This window comes from Symphodus melops (genome assembly GCF_947650265.1).
Source record: "Symphodus melops genome assembly, chromosome: 7".
NCBI lineage: Eukaryota > Metazoa > Chordata > Actinopteri > Labriformes > Labridae > Symphodus > Symphodus melops.
The window spans coordinates 6,117,069-6,137,603 of NC_136697.1; the positions used below are offsets into that span (position 1 = coordinate 6,117,069).

General features: G+C 42.3%; 1 protein-coding gene across 11 annotated transcripts in view; it reads left to right on the plus strand.

Annotated features, from left to right (window-relative positions):
* The window catches only part of astn1 (astrotactin 1), a 393,364-nt gene that overhangs the window by 149,933 nt on the left and 222,896 nt on the right, over positions 1-20,535 (plus strand). The window lies entirely within an intron of this gene.

The window sequence follows — 20,535 nt, forward strand, 5'->3', positions numbered from 1 at the left end:
CATGTTGCATCCGGAGCTGGGGATCGAACCCTTCACCTTCCTTTTGAGAGACGACCCACTCTACCGACTGAGCCACAGCCGCTCCAAACTGGTGGTAAAATTGTCTTTGCGTAAATCCAGTTAATGAACCATCAGAATGTGGCATCCCTGTCATTATCACAGAACAACAGTGAACAACACATACTGACAGTTGTCGTCTGTGTGACGTTGGTTCTGACCCATGTCCCCAGTACGGCATACATTTTAGGACATCCTCAGGTCTCAGACGAAGGTGTCAGACCTCAGACGAAAAAGCATCAGTTCTCAGGAAAACCTCCGTCGGGTGTCAGACCTCAGACTAAACGGCCTCAGATGAAACTGTCTCAGACTAAACGGCGTCAGACCTCAGACGAAACGGCCTCAGACGAAAAAGCCTCAGACGAAAAAGCCTCAGACGAAACGGCCTCAGACGAAAAAGCCTCAGACGAAAAAGCCTCAGACGAAACGGCCTCAGACGAAAAAGCCTCAGACGAAACGGCCTCAGACGAAACGGCCTCAGACGAAAAAGCCTCAGACGAAAAAGCCTCAGACGAAACGGCCTCAGACGAAAAAGCCTCAGACGAAACGGCCTCAGACGAAAAAGCCTCAGACGAAAAAGCCTCAGACTGAACGGCCTCAGACTGAACGGCCTCAGACGAAAAAGCCTCAGACGAAAAAGCCTCAGACGAAAAAGCCTCAGACTGAACGGCCTCAGATGAAACTGTCTCAGACTAAACGGCGTCAGACCTCAGACGAAACGGCCTCAGACGAAAAAGCCTCAGACGAAACGGCCTCAGATGAAAAAGCCTCAGACGAAACGGCCTCAGACTGAACGGCCTCAGATGAAAAAGCCTCAGACGAAACTGCCTCAGACATATTTATTTTATTTATTTTTAAATTCGAGGGGGGGGTGACTAAACGGCCTCAGATATAATTATTTTATTTATTTATATATTTTTAAATTGGGGGGGGAAGCGGAGCGTTGCCGGGGAACATGAAACGTCATCAAGATGCGACCACAACAACCCTGGCGCGTCTATGGGCGCGGAATGAAAATACAGTAAGTAAGTTTTCATTCCGCGCCCATAGACGCGCCAGGGTTTCGTCTGAGGCCGTTCAGTCTGAGGCCGTTTCGTCTGAGGCTTTTTCGTCTGAGGCTTTTTCGTCTGAGGCCGTTTCGTCTGAGGCTTTTTCGTCTGAGGCCGTTTCGTCTGAGGTCTGACGCCGTTTAGTCTGAGACAGTTTCATCTGAGGCCGTTTAGTCTGAGAACTGATGCTTTTTCGTCTGAGGTCTGACACCTTCGTCTGAGACCTGAGGATGTCCTAAAATGTATGCCGTACCCCAGTGTCAACAAGAACCCTCAGATGACCCTGTTGAAAGTTCTGGAAGACCAAAGTGTGTCCCATCTCATGAGGTCACATAACTTCAAACTCAGTCTGACAGACAGAACCACACAGGATACATAAAGTTGGATGGAGCGTTCTTTTGGGAGACAGTTTGGTTACAGTAACAGGATTATTTCTAAGTTAGCAAAGAAAGTTCCCGTAAGTAATTTACCACGAGAAAGCCTTTTTCTTGAAATATAAACCTCACACTCCTAAAGCTGCTGGAAACCCAAATCAACCAGAGCCTTCTGATGATGTCACGCAAATTTGATGAACACCATTGTGTGTTACGGCCTCGGTGGTGTTTATTTTCTTTGTGATGGAGTTCGTCTGTGTTTGTGTGTTTGAGAGTGAGACCTGTGTGTGCTTGTGGATCTTTGATGCTGCTCCACAGGTGGCGCTCCGTGATTGGTTGGCAGGAGTGAAGAGTGCCTGTGCAATTGGTGCAGTCTGCATCCCAGCTTTTAAATCCAGACTCGGCTCCACATAAAGAGGGGCGTCTGAACTGACAGCAGAAGAGATTTCTTTTGTCCAGTTAATTTCTGAATTGTTTTCTGAAACCTTTCTGTTTTACACAGCTGTGTTTACGTACCCTGGCAGAATTTGTGATTTTTATGCCATTTTATAAAGAGTGTCGTGGACCAAGTTGTCAAGGTAAGGAAACACAGATTTAAAGTTCAACAACTAGGTTTCTTTATTCGAAAATTGTGTTTAACAAAGCAAAAATAAAGACTGTCTGGGTATATAAGTAAATGACTTGTTAAAGGAGGTCAAAATAACACAACTCTCCTGAAAGTTTGCACTAACTAAACAGGATGTAAACTAAACTAAACCAAACCAAAACCAACACACAAGGGAGGACGACACAAAATAGCTAAAAGGTAACCCTAAGTAACCCTCATCCCCCCTCCTCATATCTGAGCACTTGGTACACAAAATCAAGCTCCACCCTCATCCTTAGTTTAACCAGGAAGGAGAGCACACCAGCCAGGTAACTTTCAATGTGTGGCTGTGTCCATCACAGAGAGTATGAATGATGATAGAAACACTTTTCTTTCACTGATAGTTAGTGATTGTGTGAAGCCATTCACTATCAAACAGTTGTTTGCTTTTTTTTTGAAAAATCATAATGACAACAGAAACTACCCAAATGACGCTGCTCAAACACACACCCTGGATGTTTTGGCGTGACATCATACACAATGTGTGTGTGTGTGTGTGTGTTAGAAGTCAGTGAGTTTCTGGGCTCCTGACAGAGCCATGTATGTTTTATCCTGTGCTGCATTGACGTTGCCATGGGGAAAGCAAAATAATTATCTGAGGATCAGCGGGAGAAGGTAGTTAAATGTTTTTAAAAAAAGGAAGAGGATATAAAAAAGATATCCAAAGATTTGAGAATGCCAATTAGTAGTGTTCAAACTCTAATTAAGAAGTGGAAAGTGAGGGATTCTGTTGAAACCACAAAACACACAAAAAAAACAGTAAAGTCATTACTACGCAAATGACACAAAGCAGCTCGCTTATGTCACCTCAAACAGCACAGAGACGAGCCTCAAAACTTCAAAACTTGTTCTGCCAAAAATAATGGGCAGCATTACCATCTGAGAAAATAAAGTGACTCATCCACAAACTACCACAAAAGACTTCAAGCTGTCATTATGTCAAACCAGGGTAAGTAGCCTAACGTTTCATCAGGTTTATTTGGGTGATTTATATTGTCATTATGATTTAAAAAAAACAAAAACAAAAAATTGTATAATTGATATTCTCTGAAAAATGCCCAAAAAACACCAATGTTGCCAGGGTATGTAACCTTATGAGCACTACTGTACACACTTATTCAGTGTGTAGAAGCAGTAGGGGGGACCTGCCATTTTCTGTTAAACATTTTTTTCTCCTGTTTTTGGTGGAGTTAGGGAGCTAGCTTAAGTTATTCTCTTTCGGTTTAATTTGTTTGTTCATGTGAGGGAGATTTGTAAACGAGTTTCTGTTCTGTTTGTAATAAATCACCATTGTTCAGATGTTTTAATTTAGTCCAGTGTTTGGCTTGGGGACCAGGGCACCTAACCCCTCGACAGGTGGGTAAGAAAGTGTTGCCAGGACGTGAGGGCACTTTGTAATACATGAATCATAAAGAGACTTATAGAGTATCATACTCTAACAGTGTGTGAAGCTCTGTTTCCATCGGTTTGTCTCGGTATGGCGCACATTTTGCGGTATTTCCATAGATTAATCCCGGGAAAGATTTCCAAATAAACATATGATCCATACCGTCCTACTTTTTGGGACCTTTCTGTCTGGGTGCCAAGAATATCGTGACAACCCTAAAAGGTGGAGCTCAACACTGCAGTCCGTTCATTGGTCGAAAGAATCGTCACTTCCCACAAAGTAGATGAATTGCTGGATGTCTTACAGTGTTGGTTTTCTTTGTGTCACATTTTTTCTCCTTTGTTGAATTTATTAGCCGGTTAGCTGGTTAGCGGTTAGTTTTTATGTGACGCTATGTGATGTAGCTGACATGACTATCGGCATCCGGCTTACGATTCACTTACCAAATAGGGCACAGGTGGCTGTGGAAACACAAACAGGATCAGGCTTTACCAAACCAAACCGTACCAAACTGTATTGTTCTGTACCGGACTGCTGTGTGGAAACAGGGCTTGAGAGTTGATTTGCTGTGTGGACACAAAAACCAAAGTGAGCCAAAGCCTGTTGTTGCCGGCAGTCTGAAGCCTTGGTTAGAGACAAACTGTGTCTTCTTATATGTACATCCCTTTGGTAGAATAGTGCACATAGTGAAAGAATTATTTTTGGGATGAAATGATTTCTTACATGCAGTGGTAGCTAAACATTCTGCGGGACCAAATCTCTTTTTAAAGATTCCACATAAAGAAGTCAAATCCTTACTCAGGGGGCATTTGGATTTTCAGTATTGGATGTTTAATTGTTAAGATTTGCTGTGAGGCCTTCACGATAAACAGTGTTAAACGGATGTTACAGAGCAAGACGTGTTTGTGTTCATGTCACAGACCTAAAAGCTGCACACAAAATAAAGTCTTAGCTGGAGGTCATTCAGGTGCTAAACCACCTTAACCTTCACCCACTGCTTCTGAAGCAGTGCATGTGTATGAATGGGATTAAGTCAGGGGTGTCCAAAGTGTGGCCCAGGGGCCATTTGTGGCCCTTGAGTGGATTTTTTGTGGCCCTTGACTTCAAATCGAAGAATCTGAAGATTTTGGCCCCAGGCCTCATCAGACGGCATATTTCGTTCTTTTTTTCTTTTTCATGTTAGCGAGGGAGACCTATAAAAGCCTGACTATTCTTTCCAAAAAAATAGAACACAACAGTTTCCCACTGCAATTAGTTATTGTGTATTTACATTATTTTTTGAAGAGGTCAAAATACAAAAAGTTCCTTCCAATATTTAAAAAAAAACTCCTGTGGCCCGTGAGCGATTTTAAAGCGACAATTTTGGCCCGCAAGAAAAAAGTTTGGACACCACTGGATTAAGTACTTTTGATGGACTTTTTACAGCGGCCTCTACCATCAGTGTGTGAATGTGTAGGTGTGACCTGTGGTGTGAAAGAGCTTTGAGTAGTCAGGAGCACTATATAAGCTCATGTCCATTTGCCATTAACCCGAACTACTGAGGAATCGTCATCTGTCCTCAGAGGTAGATCTCAACCAGACGTTGATAGACGATTGGTTTCCATCGCTTCTTGGACTGTTCTGGGTGAAACAACCACTGTTAATACCATCCACTGTAATAAAGCCATTTGAGAGAGTTTGAAATGTGTAGTTCTTCAAGTGGTGCATTAAAGCCGTCTCCAAAAGCTAAGAAAGTCCCATTAACACTAATATTAACACCATTAACACTGTTGAACCAGCCACCAGTGTTTGGCTTCAAAATATCTCACCAGAGGGTGATGTCACTAACACTACGTCCATGTTCTGGAGGGACAAAATACAGACACTCTCCTTTACTTCTTCAGTTCTGGCTGAACTTATTTGGTCCACATTAAGCTGATTAAGACACAGCCCTCACCACTACCAAGGACTGCAGAAATTTGACAATGGTGTCCTCCTCATGATTTTACAGGAGAACCCTAGAGTTATTTTTGAAACTAACTGTTGTTATGGATTGTCTTTTCACTGGTTGTGGATGCTTAATGAGACGTTAATCTAATCTGACATCTACAGTCTCGCAATTTCCAGACACATTTCCAGACACTTTAAAGTTCATAAAGTTTAATAAGGAGCTTTGACTTCCTGCTCCAACTTGTCAGTTGCAGTTAATTAAAATCTGAAACAGCTTGTTCGATCGACAGTCTTTACATGCAAAGCGTTATATTGTGTCAAGAAAAACATCAAACCCAACATTTGAGGAAATAAAAAAGGACCGGGAACAAAAAAATATCAGCTTTCCCTTTCAGAAATATCTTAAGCATCGTGTCCATTTGACCTTAAGCACCCTCCCTGTTGAGCGTGTAGCACTTTGCTGTGAAGGGGGTTAGAGGGGTTACTAAAAAGTCCAAGTTCTTCTTCACTGAACTTACTCAGCAGACCATCCACAGGAGAACAGACTGAGAGGCAGAGCACTATGGGATAGGCCGACCTTTGACCCTCTCTTCTTTTCTCATCACAGTGGCCTTTGAAAAAATCTCTCAAGACAATTTCCTCTATTAGGAAACATGAAAGGAAAGTTAAAATGTTGGAGTTATGTTCCATATGAAATGTGATTTCTTTAATAGACCTCCTTTGAATGGATCTTTTCCTCTGTGAATCAGACGTAAATGCTCCTCTGGGCTTCTGTCTCTCTCTCTATCTCTGCAGTGCGGATAAACCCCTTTGAAATTTCTGGCAAATGTATCATCAGAGGTACTTATTTGATGTATCAGTCAATATGCGTTTTAATGCTTTGCATGGACCTATAACAGGATTTGTCTTTAAAGCTCGGAGGTATACTGTAGCCTTAATATACAGCACATAGTTACAGAGCTGTATTTGGCCAGAGAGCAAAATATAGCTTGAGGTGTCAACACAACAATCCCCAATGGTGGCACTTGTTGAGGTTTCTTTTCTGTTAATTCTGAGAACTGAACAAACTGATATAAACAGCAGTTCAGGTGACGAGGGACCATCATAATTAAGCACAGTACGGGACGACTTTGCCGAGTGCGAGTTCGCTCTAACTCTCAAGCTGTCTTTTTTTGTCTCACATGTTCCACCATTAGCTTGTTTTAACATCAGATTGCAACACCAACAATGCTTTTTAAAAAAATACAGTGTGAAAGACTTCACCTACTCCCATTTGTACGGAACTAAATGTTGAAGCAAACATGTTAATGATGCATACTTTATATTTGCTAATCAGGGATGCAGGGTGATGGGGCTCTTATTATTATTTGTTAGCATCATTTTTAATTGGGGCCATTTAGAGTCATGTATAGGAACGTTTGCCTTGAAACTATATTGGATGGAACATTTGTCTGCAGCTAACGAAGGGCTGAAAACAATGACACAATGTTTTCCCTTTACCCCCCAGGAGACAATAGTCATTCTTCACACAGCCTCAAGGGGTCATTCTCAGGTCAGCAGAACACGCTGCTTCAGGCATTTGAACAAATAACCAACGCTGTCTGTTTAGTTTTGAGGCCGGCCTCTAAATGAAATAAAAGAACAACATAAACATATGAATTCTCAAGGGCACATCGGTGGAATAACAACGAGGCTCTGCCATACAGATGAAGCTGCTTTTCATATGTTCTCTTCACAGCATATATATAATGTAGAGCCGAGAGATGTCAGCATGAATCCTGCATCCAGATCTATGTAAAATCAACAAAATATCAAAGTAAACAAAAAATAAATACAATAACAATACAGCTGTCATTACAGCCTGTCCATCATTATTCTTTGGCAAAAAATAAATGAACACAACTCACATCAACACACTGAGCAATACAGTGAGGGGGATTTGTTTCATTAAGGTTGTTTGTAATTCAGGCACGAGCATTGAACACGTTGTAAGCTCCTTATCATGCAAAGACCTTTTCTTATTCTTCCTTTACAAAAGTATATATTAAACAAAGTCATACATATGGTGGCTTTAACACACGACTACAGCAGAGATCAAGCATCTCCTGTGTACATGTCTCTGTGAGTCCTGACTGTCTACAATGAGTGAGAAGCTCAAGTCTGCCAGCTGAGTCATTGTCGGGTCGTGTTCACATCATGTTTACATGGACGGGACGGCCTTGTGTATGAAGATGTTTTAGTGAAGGACGAGAGAAAAAAAAAAAAAGAACACAGTCTACTGACTGCTTATTTGGATGTCATGTAAGTGCTTTTAAAACTCACTACATTTTGTACACGCTTTATAAGTGGTACAGTGTTCGCCCTTTAGGGACCTTGTGCATGGCTGAGCAAAAATAACTCTGTGGCTACTTCTTGACTGTTAAAATAACATGAAGCCCTGTTAGAGCCTGAAATGTAACACTGACCCGAAATGTGATTAAAAACATGTTACAAAACTCAAAATGTAATAACTGCTCGATAATGTAACAAAATGCTGAGCCCAAAACGTGGAAACATTTTATTTTGGATCAGTTATACATGATGTTTCTCCTCATAATGTCACAACTTTGTTACATTTTGGGCAAAAAGTTTCTACGTTTTGGGTTCAGCATTTTGTCACATTATCGACCAGTTGATATATTTCGGGTTCTAACAAGCCCCTAAAGTGAGTTTCACCTACATACATGAACATTGGTAGGTCTGTGTAGGATCAAACCTACAAAACAAGTATTCTATCTTCATAGTAAAAAAAACCCAACAGGAAGTCAGACGGTCTGATTTGAATGTCTAACTTAATAGCAGCCTTAATGATGGAACAACATGGCCTCTGCTGTTCAGCACACCCCACACGTGAGCCACACCCTGCAGCTAATGGTCGTGGTTGAAACACGCTGCATTGCACAAAGGCGAGTGCAGTGCATCACCGCTCATGGCTTTTCTTTCCCTGATTGGTGCCCTATATAAAGAATGATAAATATGTTCTTTGTTAATGCATTTCCTTTTGTGTAAGTCCTAAGTCATTGCTGTTCTGCATCGACCTGCTGATTGCTCTTGTCGGGATTTGATGCTGTTTTGGCAATGACACACTACTGATGCATTTAAGCCTCAAAAGCACTGCAGGAATTTATCTCCATTAGGAAATAGGATTAAAAGGCATGCGGGTTCAAGGGGGTTTTCCCATGCAGGCTTTGAAACGCTAGCTCCTTGTATAGTGGAACTGACATTTCTCTAACTCACTGTCCAGTTAATGAATATTACCAGATAATGATTTTACCATCAGATTCATTAGTTAACATCAGTGGATGATCATTTAGTGACTGGTCATCATTTATTGATGAGACTGGCCTTTAGTTTCAGCTCTAAACTGGCTGTAAATACTCAATGCCAACAAATGTTCTGTTGCTTTGATGCTTTTAACACGTTTGTAGCTTAAACAGGACAAACAGATTAATGCAGAGTTTTTTTGTAATCACATAAAGGCTTGAGAATGTCAACGTTTGACCTGGGACTGAAAGGTTTCTATCGTCCTCCCTGCTGGCGTGGTCAAAGATGTTCTCGACTGAAATCCCTCAAAGCCTTTTAAGTTGTGCAACACAACACCTTGACCCGTGTCTCAGCTGCACAGGCACTTTTGATATAGAGGTCATTCTTTGAGCTTAACAGAGGTTTTGAACCTTTAGCATACTGTGTAATGCTTTCTAATGGAGGCGAGGCATCATAGTTGTTGTTTTCATGCAGTTCCCATATCGGGAGTATTTTGAATTGTGTCAAAAATTAACTGAATGAATTCAAGTCAGTTTCATTCTCAAACAATGTCAAAGTGCCGCTCCGGGCATGAAGAGAGGGGAAAAGGTGAGATGGAAGACCGAGGGGGAGGAATGAGAGTCCCACATCACACGAAAGACTTACAATGGCATGATGGGTAAAAAGATGTGAGCAAGTCTTGGTCTGAGTTGTTGCTTTGAATTGAGGGCATAGATTTCATGATTATTTTTACCCACTCCCATCAGTTTGGCCTTTCAAGACTCCTGTTTGGAACTTTTAATCTGGATGACTTCCTTATCATGCCACTCATACTGAGTTTAAGTGTTCACCTGTTGACTGACTCCGCCTCATTTCAAAGAAAACAACCAGGAGAAGTTTGTAATCGGATAAAATTGTGAAGGATTTGGGTGCTATTCAGTCGGGTAGTGGCTTTATGCAGAGGATTACCAATGATTTACCAAGGATTAGAGGCTAGATTTGTTGAAATCTCAAGTGATAACAATCCACAGACAAAGACTCTGGGCTGGCGCATATTCTTAATGATTATTATCCTGCGGACAAGCTGGAAAATGGCCCGGAGTTATCGCTTTTCCGGCATGTCGGAAGCCTATTATGGCAGTCAATAACTGGAGCTATCTGTGGCTGCCGAGCTCCAGTGCAGCGACCCCGTCAATACAAATTCATCCCTGACTTCACCACATATCCACGCTTGCATTGATTGCACAGGGTTCCAATAATTTGAACTCTCTGTGCTACAGATGTGCTCGAAGATTCAATGTTTCTTGCTCTTTGCATTACAGGTTATAAACCATTTGCCAGAACGACCCTTAGCTGTTTGTAAAAATCAATATTGGTTTGTCAGAAGAGCCAGACCTGGGAGCATTCATTTACACAAGTGCCCATTCAGCACTGTTGCTATGACAATATACATGATTGTTTTCAGTCAAAACAACACTTATAGCTTGGTGATGAATATTTCAACTTCAAAGATCACAATGATTGAGAAGGCTCTAACTATGAGTCCCCCTTCTTATACCAAGATAGATATTGGTTTGTGAATGAAATGAGTCTGAGTAATCAAACTGTGTCCAAATGAGAACAAACAAACCCTCTGAGTGATATGAAAGTCATAGCAGCCTTCATATGCTCGATTCGTAAAACAGCAAACTGTCGTCTACACATTGTGTTGGCCCAATCAGAAAACGCTGCACTCCCACAAATATATTAATATATTAAATATGTCATATTTAGTTTTGCCAAACCACATACGGTATAAAGCCTCATCATGATTTTTTACACAATCTTTGTTGGAGGTGGTTAAAATAAATATGTCAACTATCTACCAAGTCCTGATTTAGCACAATGTGCATATGTTAATGAAAGTTGCTAAACTGTAAGTTGTAAGAAAGTCTGGCTCAGCTGATGTCTGAGTGCAGCAGATGAACGTTTTGTGTTTGAATGTGGAGAAGAAGCCGACCTCCTACTCCGAGCAGAGCGTTTACGGTGACAGAGGACAATAGTGTAGACACAAAGATGATGGGCTTGGAGAGGAGTGTGCTGGACATTTCTGTTATCAAGGCAAAGAAGAAAAGATCTTGAGTCAAACTATGTCTTTGTTTGGTTTTATTCTTCTTGCAAGTAGAAGGACCAAAGCTTCAGAGTGTCAAGAGAGTCTGAAGGAAAGCTCAAAGTAATCACAATATGCTTGGTCTTTAAACACAGTGTCTATACATGCAGGCTCAAGGGTCTTTTCTGAACCTGTGTCGAGAGCTGGAGATAAATGAAACCTCCGAACAGCCAATCAGAGTGATTCCTCTCCCCAAACGGTTATGTAATATGTCGAATCGGCCCAAAAAAACTGCAGACAGGTGAAACCAGGAAACACCGCAACAACCAGGGTGACGAGCGTTCACCGAGCCGACAGCTGACGATCTTCTTTGTGTGTACTCAAATATCCATCCATTCATCCACCACTTGTCCAGGGCGGGTCGCCGTGACACCAAGCGCAGTAAGTCAACATTTCCCGGGGGATACAGAGGCATTCCCAAAGCAGACAGGATCTTTAGAATGCACTGTACTTGGCACTCTGCACTTTATCTAACTTGCTACTGAAATCCCTCTTTTAGTCATGTGATGCTTTAGTGTATTTGATGTGCTTTTTACGCTCTCTGTGCAAGACAAATTCCCCTAGGGGCAAAAAAGGTTTTCATTCATTTATTCATATAATCCCTCCAGCGAACTCTGGGTATACTCCGGGATCTCTTACCGGTTGGGCGTGTCTGGAAAACATCATCAAAAAATATCATTTATTTTTCATTAATACAGAAGCCAAATAGTTTTTTCCTGATCACTGGAAAGTTTGAACACAACATGTGCAGTGAAGCTTTTATCACCTCGTCTCCACGGATGGTAATTTGTGTGTGGCTGTTAGCGCTGGTGTTCGATAATGAGACACGTTTTTGCAATGCGATAATTTGCTTAGAAAAGGACAAATGGTTCTGTAAATCTTCAGAAACGGCACCGAGGCACAGGCAAAAGATCTGCAATACTTTAGTGAATCAGGCTCAGAGGATGGTGACAACCTCCTACTGTGTGGAACATGCTAGAAACAAGGCATGTGTTTTTAATATGTTTCTGAAACGGACTTTCCTAAAACTGTCTGGAAGTGTTCAGGGCTTTAAGGACTGCATTCACACTTTTACATGTATTGTCTCTGTTTTGATCAGTTTAGTAGCAAACGTTGCATTTTCCTCCCGCTCTATAGACTGAGTCATTCATCCATCTCTCACCAGATGTTCTTGCCTCTTTTCGTATCTGCCTTTGTAATTTTAAACTTTAACTTTGCACTTACATCTTGACACTTATGTTTGATTCAACTTTTAGTATTGCTGCACTGTGGTTCATGTACTGCTCTGTTTGCCTTCGAATTGCCCCCCGGGGACAAATAAAGTTATTTGAATTGAATTGAATTGAATGCCACACAAACCAACACACCTACTCCCTATTTTCCATCCTGCTCTCTAACCCTAGTACCTCAACATTTCCCCTCTGCTGCTTCCTTTCCAAAGCGATGAAGACTTTCTTTTAAAGACCCGCCTGTCAGTATTTTTCCTCTGTCACTGTCACCTCCTATAACCTGCTCCTTTGTGCTCGTCTTCAACCTGCCTGCTGCCCTTGTCATGTCAATTTCCGTGCTTGGTGGGATTGCCTTCTTGTTGGAAACTGTGAACCTTTTTTCCACGGTTATCATCAGTGAGGTCTTTTCAATTCCAGCAGCTCTGCCTGTGCCTTCACTTGGTATGTGTTCCCTCTCACTCCCATACTTTAGCCTGAAATGTACAATGGCACTTGTGGTCTAATTAGAGAATAATCACTCAGTGAAGACACTTCTCATTCTAATTATGCCCCAATGCCCTACTGATAAGGCGTATCATTTACCGTTATGGCCCTTGGTTTCCACTGCAAGCAAAACACGAAGCCATCTTCAACAGAACATCCCATCTCTGCTCTGTCCACATGTTTGTGCTAAAGTTTCATCACACCTTAAAACAAAAGGTTAAATCACTTCACTTTAGTGACGAGGCATTGAGAAGTAATCACTGAATTACTGTGTGAAAACGTACGTTTCATCTAAAACTGTGACTTTGACAACATCGTGCATTTCAGAGAGAATTGTTAAATACAACAAACACGTTAGATCCTGTTTTGTTTTCCATCCCTTCATTACTTCCATCCAAAATAAGATACTTTAAAAGTGCAGTGCATCGAGCTCCTGACTTGCTTTCCTTCATTCATTATGAACACACACACTATTAGATAACAAGCATCATTATGAATGCTCATCATCGGAGATGGAGGCCCATTTGAAACTGCAGATAAAGACAGACAGAATAATGTGTAAGTCCTTTAATTAGGCCGATCAACATTAAATTAAAACAAATAATTCTAATACAAATAGTACCATCCACTTCCTCACACTTGTCTTTTCCATTTTAACAATATACTGCAGTACTTTAAATATTTAACAGACATGTTAAATACGTTTCTTCATAAAGCTCAAAATGTGAAGCTTCAACTTTTAACACCTATCGAACTCTCGTTTTTATATTTCAATTATGAGTAGGCCTCCGAGAGTGAACGGGTTTAAACTTAGACTGCGGACTGAGCCACAGCCCGTGTGTCGTGCTGCCCTCCTCCGCTGGTCATTTGTCAACTTTAATATCGATCTCTTTCAATCAAAAGAGAAAGAGAGTGAAAGAAGTGGAGCAGCTAGCCTGCTCTGTGTCGCTACGTTTCCCAGCACAGCGTTTAATCACCGCGCAATACACAATGAACGAGAATGAATCTTCGATCAGATCACCTCGTGTGCAGGTGTGATGGTGGCATTCTCGGTGAAGACGGCGCGTGTCTTTCATCCTGGTATATTGGTCGCAAAGGTGTATAAGACAGCCGACTTTAAAGATGGAAAAGTAGGTATTAAACGTGCGTCTGATACAGCTGATTTCACAGTGTATGACGAGGCACGGTACATTTTAAAATTTAAACCAGCATTCTTATTTAAACCAGGAGACACTTAATTGAGAGTCAACAAGTATTTATTAACGATGATGTATAACAATTTTTGAGGTTGGAGGTTGAATAAGGAGGTGAATGAATGCACATACACTGTGCTCCACTTCAATCAGGAAAGACTTCATTGAAAACGGATTTATTAAATGACGACTTTGTGTACTCAGGGGGGTAATGAGTGGCTGCGTGGATTCTGTGTGGAAAAACAGTGTTAGATGTAGTGTGTGTGTGTGTGTGTGTGTGTGTGTGTGTGTGTGTGTGTGTGTGTGTGTGTGTGTGTGTGTGTGTGTGTGTGTGTGTGTGTGTGTGTGTGTGTGTGTGTGTGTGTGTGTGTGTGTGTGTGTGTGTGTGTGTGTGTGTGTGTGTGTGTGTGTGTGTCACTGATTGGCTTTCATTAAGCCCAGGTGTGGAGAGCTTTTCTATACTCTGAGTGTCCACTGCTCTGTGCTCACTCATTATCTCACCTTCAGAGGTAGTGAGAGCGTCTGCCTGTGTTTTCTCAAGTTGTCTGTGTGTATATAAACACCAGCTAAGATCTTTGTGTGTCTTAGTTCCTAATTGCCTGTGACCCAGTGTGTAACATGGGGTGCTGGATAGTTTTTTGCCTTTTGTCTCTCAAAGGTCTCTCTGGCAGCCTTTCCCTTTTGTCACAACCCAGCTCGTGGGAAATGACAAACACTGACAGAGTATATTCTTAACAAGGAAAATGATTATTGTATTACAAAAATGGGATTAAATAAATCCAAAACAATACATATGAGGTGTGTTGAATCAGTATAGACAATGGTGAAGGTGTGGATGGGTGCAACATCATTGTGGTGTTGGAAAGTGCTCTCACAGAGGAACTAAAACAAACATGATGTTGACATCTGGCAGGAGTGAAAGATAGAGAGCCGATGTACAGGAAGCTGGGCTTTTATATCCTGGGTGGAGCGATGGCTCCAGATCAGGCAGGTCACAGATCATCACCTCAAAGACAAGACAAGCACATCAGCTTTCTGGGTCTCCTGGACAATTTTAGTTTGGAGTCAGCTGTGGTTTAATTAATCATTTTTGGTGCATCATTTACTGTAGTTTAGGAAGTCTGTTTTAACTCTATACAGTTACATGGTCCCCCCCCCCATGTGGCCAGCCTGACTGAGTGATAACTTAAGCACCAAGAGTTCAGGTTTTAGCCAGAGCCGTGCTGATGTCTGGGCGAATAAAGGATTCGAAGGCAGAGGAAGACCATCGCCCGAGTTGTTGCAGAGAAGAGAAGATGAGGTCGTGATTGACTGCGGTTGTGGCAGAACCTATTCTGAACGAATTCCCCGAATACTGCTGCAGGGCCAAATTACACTTGGGGAACATTTATTTAAGGTGAAGATTAAAACAAGATTATGATAGGGGCTAGTGACCTGTGACGAGGAAAGAGGAGACTCTGAGGCCTGATTACAAGCTAATTAATCATTGCTTTGACCAGGAAAAAGGGGGTGTCAGTGCGAGCTATGATTACTGAGCGCGCACCTCCACATTTAGTTGTCTTGAGATTAATAATGTAATGACGAGCCTGAAAAGTCAAATCGAAAAAGGAATATTAAGGCTGAGGAGAGCAGCAAGTTTTACCGATTCTGAGGAATGCATAAAAAGGCTCCAACAGAGTTTCAACGTGTGGAGCATAACAGAACTGAAATCAGGTTGCGGGAGAGGACCTGATCGTCGCCGGCAACCATCACTAATGTATCCGTCCCAGAACGGACCAGTCCAGGCAGGCGGACCAGAACGGACCAGTCCAGGCAGGCGGACCAGAACGGACCAGTCCAGGCAGGCGGACCAGAACGGACCAGTCCAGGCAGCTGTCCAGAGCAGCCTTCCGGGAGAATGATTTATGCTATTTATTTAAAAAAATGTTTTTGCCATATTTGAGATTTAGATCTCCAATCGGCGCCTGATCCGCGTCCAGCTCTTGCCTTCTCTCGCCATATAGAGAGCAGATAATGTCCCAAAATATACCAAAGACTACAGCAAACTGTCTGAAACCCAAATCCCTAATGAATCAGGGAGCCATAACTCTAAAAAATGTTGTGAAGTTTTCCCCGGTAGCCACAATTTTGTCCCATTTGAGGGACAGTAAGCTAAGGCTTACCAGATTTAAGTCTTTGCCATCTGATATTCTCGCTCTCTGCCACTTCAAAAATAAAAAATAAATATAAAGTGTCTTAGTTAAAAGTCAGTTAAAAGGCAGAAATATAAAGGGCGAATTAAACAAGAGAAGCTAAAAGTCCAGTACTTAAAACGTAAGAGTTAAAAAGCACTTTGGCCCACACCTGCTGTCTCCCTCGCAGGGTCTCCTTCGTCGCTCAACACACGCTGAAGAGACAAGACAAGTACTGCCAGTACAGTGTACACGCAGACACAATCAGATACCCGCTGCACTTCCAAACCAGACTGTTACTAATGCGCGTATTCGCGCATTAGTAACAGTCTTTCCCCGGTGTTGGCTCTGTGTCTCAGCTCTCGGCATCTCCTCCTGCAGGTCCTGCTCCGCTCTCTTGTTCCCGCGTGGACCGTTCTCCTGCCTCTGTTCTCTGCCTCCCCTACGGCCGCCAATTGAACGAGTGGGTTTCTGTTCAGTTCCTCGTCAAAGAAACGGTCTAAATAAAACAAGCTACACATGTGCAGGTGACATAGTCTCTCAAGGCAGAGAGTTCAAATGAAAACATGAATAAAACAAAGAGTGCTAATAAAAGCATAACAACACAATCTAAATCACATCACAACATGAGTAAACACAAAGTATACAAGCAGGCCTAAAAGAATGATTATGATTAAGTATAAAACCACAACTTCTGCCTTGGGACACTTCTGTGAAAGGATTGAGATCGTAATCTGACATTATGGGACGTGAAACGAGATAACGCCTGACGTGAGTGTACCATTAGCTGAGTGTTGCAGCGGATGCACTGAAACGACAGAATATCGTGAAAGAAAGAGACTGTTTTTAGCATTTGTCAGCAGCGTGGTGATTGGTTGAGAGACGTTGAGGCGGAGTTAATTACTTAGACGGGGGGACTATAGGAGGAGTGGGTTGAGGTTGAATGAATGTGTGAAGGAATGTACCAGTCTTCCTGCTTGAACTCACGCTGAGCTCGATAAGCTGAAGAAAGAAAAAAAGGATTTGAGACAAACTAAGCAGTAAAAATGAAAAATTGGAAAAAGTGGAAAATTAAAAAGGAGAAAAAGTCGGTGGTTACATTGATGTATATATTGGGTTCTCATTTCCCTGTTAGGATAAAGGTTCCAGTCGAGCACATTTGCGGTTGTACCGGGTCTCCTGGAGGAATATCAAACTAATCTTGATGAAGTCAAACAAATGGAAACGATTGCTCCTCATACATATGGATCAGTGTGAGACATGCCTGGAAAAGGAAACGGCCGTTTATTGCAAACTCTCGTGGCTTCGACTTGGTGGTGTCAGCAGAGTGAAAGTAGTCCATTACATTTTCCTCTTTTCAAACTGCCCTTTGCTCAGCTCGGACAGAGGACACATTATTACCTTTCTGATGTGTTAATATGTCATGAAGACATATTTGATTGGATAATGAAAAACTGTACACAGGAAGACAGAGTTGCAACACGGCTGAGTGCTGAAAGACCAGCGTGCAGGTTAAAGACCCGAGTGTATCAAACACAACTTAGAACTTTATCTGTTCCGTCAATGGAAAGGAAGACTATATTTATCTGCATATGACATCCACAGGCTTATATTTATGAACCTGCTGGGAATCATAGAGATCCGGATCAGGTCATTATAGCCCCGTTTCCACACAGCAGTCCGGTACGGATCAGTACAGTTTGGTTCAGTTCGGTTTGATTTGATCGGTTTGAGTTGCCCTAATAGGTAGGTGGTGTGTAAGCCTGATGCCGATAGCCGCTACGTAATAGCATCACATGATAGCAGCTAACAGCTAACCGCTAACCGTTAACCACTAACTAATAAATTCCACAAAGGAGAAAAATATAATAATAAACACAAGCAAAAGTGGGGCGGCAGTAGCTCAGTCTGTAGGGACTTGGGTTGGGAACCGGAGGGTCACCGGTTCAAGTCCCGGCACGGACCAAGTCCGGAAACTGGTCTGGTAACTGGAGAGGAGCCAGTCCATTTCCTGAGCACTGCCGAGGTGCCCCTGAGCAAGGCACCGAACCCCAAAACTGCTCTGGAGCGCTCGCTGTGGGCAGCCCCCTCACTCTGAGACCTCTCCATTAATGCATGTCACTAGAACCCTGTTTGTGCATGAGTGTGTATCTCGGCCTATGTGTGTGTTAGACAGAGTGTAAAAACCGAATTTCCCCTCGTGGGATTAATAAAGTGTAAATTATTATTATTATTATTAAAACCAACAATGAAAGACATCCAGCAGTTCATCTCCTCTGTCACTGACATCATGTGACTCTTTATTACAAAAACTCAATCAAGCTTTGTTTCAGAGAAGGCTGTGATCGGCGAGGAGAAATACAGACGTAAACAATCAGCTGTGTGTTACAGTCAATGGTTTACACACGGCAGAGTTTTGTTTGCCGACGTCACACGGTAAGTGACGATTCTTTTGACCAATCAGCGGACTGCAGTGTTTAGCTCCACCTCGGGTCGGCTCGACATTCTTGGCACTCCAACGGAACGGTCCCAAAAAATAGGACGGTACGGATCGGTTATTTGGGATTAGTCTATGGAAACACAGCAAAATGCGCGCCGTACCGAGACGAACCGAGCCGGACCGCTCGGTGGAAACGGGGCTTTAGAGAAATGATGATCACAACGGAGAAATTAGGTTGTGTTGTGAGGAGATTGAAGGGAGAACGGTTGTGGCCAGCGTAAGCTCAGCATATCCATTAATGTTTTCACGTAACCGAATGGTAAAGTACATCACACGTCAAAGGTTTCAACAGGTGATCATTAGTAATAAGTGAACCTGAAGCTGTGTGTACTGAATGAACGCCTCACAGTCTCACAAGGCCTCGGCCATCACATCAGGACCTCGATCCTCCTCTCAGAAGGTGGGCGTCAGAGAGGACCGCGCTTTTCACTGTATTGTTTTCTTAAAATGATATGAGCTAATAAGAGGGGAGTCATCACAACAACAACAGGGTGTGTTCAGGTTGTGATTGTGAATAACAAGTTACCTGCTTCTCCTCCAACAAGCCCGAAGGTATACTCAAACAGAATAAATGTTTTTATTTTAGTATTTATAAGTCAGAGCAAGATCTTCTTAGCAGTCACTTTGTGTACAGTTCTCCTTCGGGTGTCGATTTGAAGTCCCTCCTGTATCCCTGTTCATCTTCTCAGACAAATGTTGTGTTAAGTTACTACTGCTTAAAACACACCATATCCTGATATGATTAATTTATGGTAAAGGCTTTCCAACCAAATACTAACTTGCAGGTTTCATTGTGAAGAGTTTGTCAGGAATGAAACGTGTTTTAGCTGCACTTAAGTGGAAATACAATAACAGGAGGGAGTGACGGTATTTATTGAAAGCCTCATGAAAGATTGAACCCATAAGTTTGTGTTTTGTTTGGCTGAATTGGTAATAATGGCTGCAGAGACAACGACAGGACATAAGTGGTTCGCTGGTGAAATAAGATGAATAAAACAATTTTTAAGGCCAAACTATTGACTGTTCTGGTGGTTTATTATTCTGAGAAGCCAAACTAACAGCTTCAGTCCTCTCTAACAAGGTGTGAGGAGCTCGTTAGATCTTCATGAGTCGACACTTGTTGACTTTCTCTTGAGTGCATCTTTTCACATCTTCAAAGGGGTTCAGGTCGAGGGACGACGGGCAAAGAAAAACCTTTAGAGCCTGTGTTTCAGGGCGCTGTTGCTAGGTTACCAAACTTGACCTCCACTTCCCTCTAATGACTGGTTTGTCATAGACAGCGCTGTGTGCTTCATGTTTACTTTTATAAAGAGATAAATCACCAAGAAAAGATGAAATCATGTAAATTAATTGTGTCCAGGTATAGGCGGCAGCTCTACACCTGGGAACCGTCAGATAAGTTTCATCCCCGCCATTGTTGTTGACAAGGCTATAATGAGAAGTCCCGCCCCTTGTTGAACTTGATTGGTCAGTGATGGAGAAGTGAATTAACGACACCAAGGATACTTTTTTTGCTCAGGATGCGAGGTGCTGGAAACACTGAGCTGTATTTTGTTTTGTAAATGAGCACTGCGGGGGCGCTGTCACCTAGTGGTCAGTGCTGGCAACTCATGTACAGAAGCTATGGTTCTTGAAACAGGCTCACCAGGTTTGATTCCCACCTGTAGCTTCTTTCCAGCATGTCATTCCACACTCCCCCTTTTTCCCCAATTTCTCACTCTATTTACCGTCCTATCTCTAAATTAAAGCATGAAAGCCCAAAAATAAACCTTTTAAGAAATAGGTCAGTTCAAAGAAACAGCCTGGGTGGACACCGGCCCTTATTCCAGTCTGGGAACAACTTTCAAGGTAAAAACTGAGCTGTGTTGATAATTGTCCTGCTGGAAGATTAAACCATCAACCTCGAAAACTCTTCAGATGTGATGTTTAAAGAGTCTCTTTTCAAATCAAATCCTCAGTGGGGCAAATAGACACGCTCTTACAACAGGTGGTTAACATCTCCTTTTACCATAAACTTACTCAATTCAATTCAAAAAGACAGTGTGATCTCTGGCACATCACGTTTATTCTCCAGTGAAACAGGAAG